Below are 6,299 nucleotides of genomic sequence, written 5' to 3'. Positions count from 1 at the left end.
TTCTGGCTTCAAACTTAGCATGATACATCATATTTATCGATAAATATGAAGCTCAGTGTCGATTCGAACTTCAAATTCGGTATAACGACAACGAAACTATGAACAACGAAGCTTCAGGAGGGTTCTGAATTCAAACTTAGCATGATACATCATCAAAATCGATAAATATGAAGCTCAATGCCAACTCGAACTTCAAATTCGGTATAACGACAACGAAACTATGAACCAAGAAGCTCTAGGAGGGTTCTGACTTCAAACTTAGAAGGATACATCATCAAAATAGATAAATATGAATCTCAATGTCGATTCGTACTTTAAATGTGGTAAAATGGCATACAAACTATGAACCACGAAGCTTCATAAGAGTTCTGACTTGAAACTTAGCATGATACATCATCGATATCATTAAATATGAAGCTCAATGTCCATTCGAACTTCAAATTCGGTATAACACACTATCACTACTTGAACCAGCTTTGTCATTCAAAATAGATTCCTGATTATAAATTTGACCGGCCTTGTTATCCGAAACCTACTGTTTGGTTTATACAAGTGCATCTCAATCGATCGACCTTAGTCAATTTCGCCACATAGTTATCTATCAAATAAACCGAATGTTCGTGGCTTCACTTAATTTCACTTGTTATTTGTCAATCTTACCCAATGTCAATCGGCCTCACTCATATTTTCCCAAAAATCATAAGGTTCATTTTAATTGAATGTTCAACGACCTTAATTAATTAAAGACATTATTCATCAATCTTGTCCAATATTACTGGATCTCACTCAATTTTTCTTAGATTCCATGAGTTTATATGATTATCGATCAAATAAATTAAATTTCCTTCGCTTTGACTTAATTTAACTTGTTATCCATCAATCTTACCTAATATCGTTGGACCTCACTCAGTTTCTGTTAAATAGATTGGTTTATCTAGTTATCCATTATTTTAACTGAATGTCCATCGACCTTTGTGTATTTCACCCTTTATCTATGAATGTTATCCAATTCGCTCGACCTTACTCAATTTCTCTTACATAAATTGGTTTATCCAGTTATCCATTATTTTAACTGAATGTCCATCATTAGTTCACCGAGGATGGGAACTACTGACAGTAAATCGGGAAAATTGACCAAGTTCCACCGATTTTTTGAAAAAAAGGAATTAATGATATAATTTTTAAATTTTCAAGGTTTTGATAAAACACCTAAAACAATTTCATGTTGAATCATAGGAATCAGATTTTTTCGATTCTTTCTTTTTTCTGTCCCAAATTTTTTTTAATAACGCAATTAGGATATAAAGAGAATTTAAGATCATACAAAATTGTGCTAATTACAAAACGAACAAGGAATACGATTTTTCAAATTTATCTGGCCAATAGAAAGCCAAGAGCTAGGTAATGATTGGAAACAAATTCGGTAATTACCTTCGGTTTTCAATTAGATAGAATTTCGAGTATTGTATTAGAAATGGACAGAATGAACAAGTGAATTATTATCGTAGAAAATATGTAGAATATATATATTTTGGATTGAATACTACGAATGTGTATAAATCAATTGAATGAAAATGATTAGCAAAATGAGAAAGAATGGGAAACCCACCTCGTAAAATTACTATAGAACTTCTATTAGAAACCCACCTCGTAAAATTTCTACAAATCAAAATTAAACATCTCAATATCAAACATCAAACACTAGATTGGTGATCGCTTCCCTTTCCCATTATTAGAATCATCCACTTTCCTTTTCTGAATTGGTGGTCGCTATACCTTAGTTGCTGAGACAGGTTTTTAGCAGCCAAACATATTTTGAATTGCTGATACATGGTAGCTTGAAGTAAATATCTACTAACCTACTATTCCACTCGCTATGTAGTACTGGGAAAAAGGCTGGAGCAACCCACAAATTTAATTAGTAGCTACGATTTAATGGTGGCATGTTAATAGCAGCCAAAGTTTTTGGTAATTGCAAACATGGTTGCTTAACTATTAAAGCGACCAAAATTTTGAGAGCTTGCTAAGATTTTGGTCGCTTAAACCAAGTTTTCTTGTAGTGATATGAAAGATTCTCTTTCTTCGACTAAGAAGGGAAACTCAACTACGTCCGAGTATATATAGTCGGTTAAAAATATCGGTTAAAAATATCGTTGGTTCACTTACTGCTAATGGAATAGAAGCTTCTGATAGGGAATTTGGTCATTACGTCATTAAGGGTCTTGATTCTGCATATGAGTCAAGTGTTAGCTTTTTAATTACTACTATGGGTGTCATCACTTATGATGAGTTTGAAGCTACGTTACTATCTTATGATTTTTGTTTAACTGCACAAAATCATATTATTGCTTCTCAACCATAGGCTAATATTACCTCTACAAGTCGTGGTCGTGACGTTCCTCTTACACGAGACGAGAAGCCAGCTATCATTTACCAAATATGTGAGAATCCATATCGCAATGCCAGGGATTGCAGTAAAAAGATTAGATACGGTAACTTATCCTTCCCGAGATCAGCGTAAACCAATTAAGGATAATAATAACAAGGGTGCTAAGCTTTCCTCCAACACTAACTCATCTCCTCCTACTGCACATGCTACATATCATCACCAACCAAACTATACCTACGATTGGCTTGCTGACACTGGAGAGAACAGCCATATGACAAATAATCTTAAGAATTTGCAGACTCATCATGGGTATACAAGACCAGATCAAGTTCGCACCGCTGCTGGCTCTAACATGACAATATTTCATACTGGTAATGGTATCTTGTCAACTCCAACTCGTAAGTTCCTTCTTTCTAATGTCCTTCATGTTCCATATATTTCAAATAATCTTTTGTATGTCTCTCAATTCTGCCGAGATAATAATGCTCTATTTGAATTTCATGATAATGGTTGTGTTTTGAAGGAACATCGCACGGGGAAGGTATTACTTCTGGGAGCACTTAAGGAAGGTCTTTATACCCTTTCTCCTGCATTATCTATCTGTGCATATGTTGGAGAACACACATCTCTTCAAAATTGGCACCACCATTTAGGACATCCCATGCTCAAAACAGTGAAAGCAATTGTTTCAAAACATTATCTATTTGTATCCACTTCTAGTTTTTTTTATGTGTTAGTCGTGTTTAGCAAATAAGAGTCGTAAACTTCAATTTTATTCTAAATAAGAGTCTATGACAGTCCTTTAGATTTAATTGTTTTAGATGTTTGGGGTCCAGCTCCTATTTTATCTAATGAAGGTTTTCGGTATTACATAATTTTTGTTGACGTGTATAGTCGATTTAGTTGGATATATCCTATGCATATTAAATCAGATGTTGTGTCTATTTTTGAAATATTATATAAACATGTTCAGAATCTTTTTAGCCGGAAGATTAAAATCTTTCAATCAGACAATGGTACTGGATATCGTAAATTTACCAAAATTCTTGGATACAATGGCACCCGTCATCACTTTGCCTTTCCCTAAACATCTGCACAAAATGGTCTTGCTGAACGACGACATCGTCACATTGTTAAAACATGTCTTACACTTCTTTGAAACAGGTCTTACACTTCTAGGTCTTACACTTCTCTCAACGGCTTCAATTCCTTTTAGTTTATGGTATTATGCGTTTTTTACCGCCACCTTTCTTATGAATCGATTTCCTTCCATTCCCACTGGAACTTGCTCTTCATATGAGTTGCTGTTTTACAAGAGTCCAGATTATTTTTCTCTTCGAAATTTTGGGTGTCTCTATTTTCCTCATTTCGGGATTATCGGGCAAACAAACTAGAGTCTCGGTCTTCTCCATGTGTATTTCTAGGATATTGTGCAAATCTCAAGGATTATAAATGTTTCCATATTTCGTCGGTCGTGTTTACTGGTCACGTCATATTGTTTTTGGTGAATCTACCTTTCCTTTTGCAGCTGTACTCTCCGTACTAACCCCTCCATGGACGCCTCCACAGGTAATTTCTTATCCCTCTTTTGTATCTTCTCTGCTTACTTTACCCCATCTCTAATTCTGCTGCCTACTCTAATACGTTTCTATCTCTTACCATCCATGACCCCACCTCATATTCACTCCCAGTAACGCCACCTTCAAGTCCAATTTCTACCGCACCAGTACCAACAACGTCACCTCCTTCCACCTGCATGTCAGAATATACTCAATCCCATACATTGGGTACTGCTCCAATTCCCTTTGAATTACCTACATTTGATCCTCTTCGTGCACTTCTCCCTACTGTTCCTACAACACCTAGAACTGACTTACCAACTGTTCCTGATCCTCACCTTTCCACAATTACTTTTCCTACCCAATAGTTCACAATGATCATCCCATGATCACTAGGGGAAAAGACTGTATTATCCAGAAAAAGGTGTTGGCATCTAAACGTACAAAAATTATCGATTCTTTGTTTGAGCCTACTTGTTACTCACAGGCAAAGAATGATCCTAATTGACGCATATCAATGAATGAAGAGCATTACGCTCTTAAGAGTGGCACTTGGTCTTACGTTGCGAGGACTCATAATATGAATTTGGTAGGTTGCAAGTGGGTGTTTCGTATAAAATGACGTGCTGTTGAGCAGTATAAAGTGCGTCTTGTGGCTAAAGGTTTTAACCAGCAAGAAAGTATCAACTATGGAGAAACGTTTATCCCGGTTATTAAACCATGCACTATTCGGGTTGTTCTAACTTTTAGCACTTTCATATTCTTGGAAAAATATTCAAAATGCTTTTCTCAATGGTTTTCTTACCGAGGAAATTTATACGAAACAGACTCCTGGATACACTGATCCTAAATTTTCGGATCATGTTTGTGGGTTACATAAATCCTTATATGGACTAAAACAAGCACTCATGGCTGCTGCCATTGCGCGTAATCATGAGGGGATATGCTGTGGAGCTAGCACAAGATTAGGATTATCTGATAAACCAGTGGTGGTTGAAGCAAATGATTTTTTACTCGCCGTAGAACTCGCTACGTGGCTTGGATTTGATGATGTTATCATAGAAGGGGACTGTCAAGTGACGAAAGTCTTGCAAGGAGAAATGTACTCTTTCCCCCGGAGAATTTGGAGATTCATTGATAGCATCAAGGCACGAGGCAAGGTCAATTAACAAGGTGGAGTTCAATTTCGTACCTAAAAGGGCAAACAATACTGCTCACTCTCTTGCTGCCTATGCCCTATCTAATAACGTCCAATCTAAGTGGACTTCAAATCAAATTCCTGGAAATGTTGTTTCCAGTGTCGGTATTGTGACCTTCTAATGGTCCTATTTTCATTTTTCTGTACCAAAAAAGAAAAAAAAAATATATATTTTTCTTCAAAAATTTGGATTTGTTATTTCTCGGGCAGATTCCTCCTTGTTTACGTGTCTTGCATTACTTGCTTGTCTATGTTGACGATATTATCTTAACATGCTCCAATTTAGGATGCTTGCAAAATTTGATTTTCATAAAGAATTTGCTCTAAAAGATCTTGGTGATCTTTCATTCTTCCTTGGTGTTGAAGTCACACGGACTCCTGCTGGCTTGTTTGTCTCTTAACGACGCTACATTGGAGACTTATTAGAGCGTGCTAATATGCAAGGCGCAAAGCGTGTGAGTAACCCTTTTACAACTTCTACTGAATTCTCGTTGGCGGTTTACAATATTTGTTGATCACACGCCCAGAGCTTGTATTCTCGGTCAACAAAGTTTGCCAATTTACGCATAACCCTACGGATAAGCATTTATATCTCGTCGAGCGAATTCTGCGTTATCTACAAGGTACTTCCAGTGATGGTATTACTCCTCGTGGTTCTCCTACATTGAAGCTAAACTTTTAGGCATATACGGATGCCGACTAGGCTGGTGACCAAACTGATAGACGATCTACGAGCGGCTACTGTGCTTTCTTAGGATCGAATATTATTTGTTGGAGTGCTCGGAAACACAAATTGGTTTCAAAATCAAGTACTGAAGTTGAATATAGAGGTCTTGCAATTGCCACTGCCGAAATCATGTGGATTGAATCCCTGCTGAAAGAACTCTAGGCTCCAGTATGCATTCCACCAATTTTATGGTGTGATAATCTTGGTGCTACTTATCTGACTATGAACCCTGTCTTTCATGGTCGTACAAAACATATACCATTTTGTGGGAGAACGGGTTCAACGAGGCCAGTTAGATGTCAGATTTGTATATTCTCAAGACCAAATTGCTTATGTCTTTACTAAGCATACACCGACACAACGTTTCACTTCTCTTCGCTCTAAGCTTACTTCTCTGACCACCCGCTTTGATCGAAGGGGAGTGTT

This window comes from Papaver somniferum, chromosome 2 (assembly GCF_003573695.1).
Source record: "Papaver somniferum cultivar HN1 chromosome 2, ASM357369v1, whole genome shotgun sequence".
In the NCBI taxonomy this organism is placed as follows: Eukaryota; Viridiplantae; Streptophyta; class Magnoliopsida; order Ranunculales; family Papaveraceae; genus Papaver; species Papaver somniferum.
Note: the sequence above shows the minus strand (reverse complement) of the source record.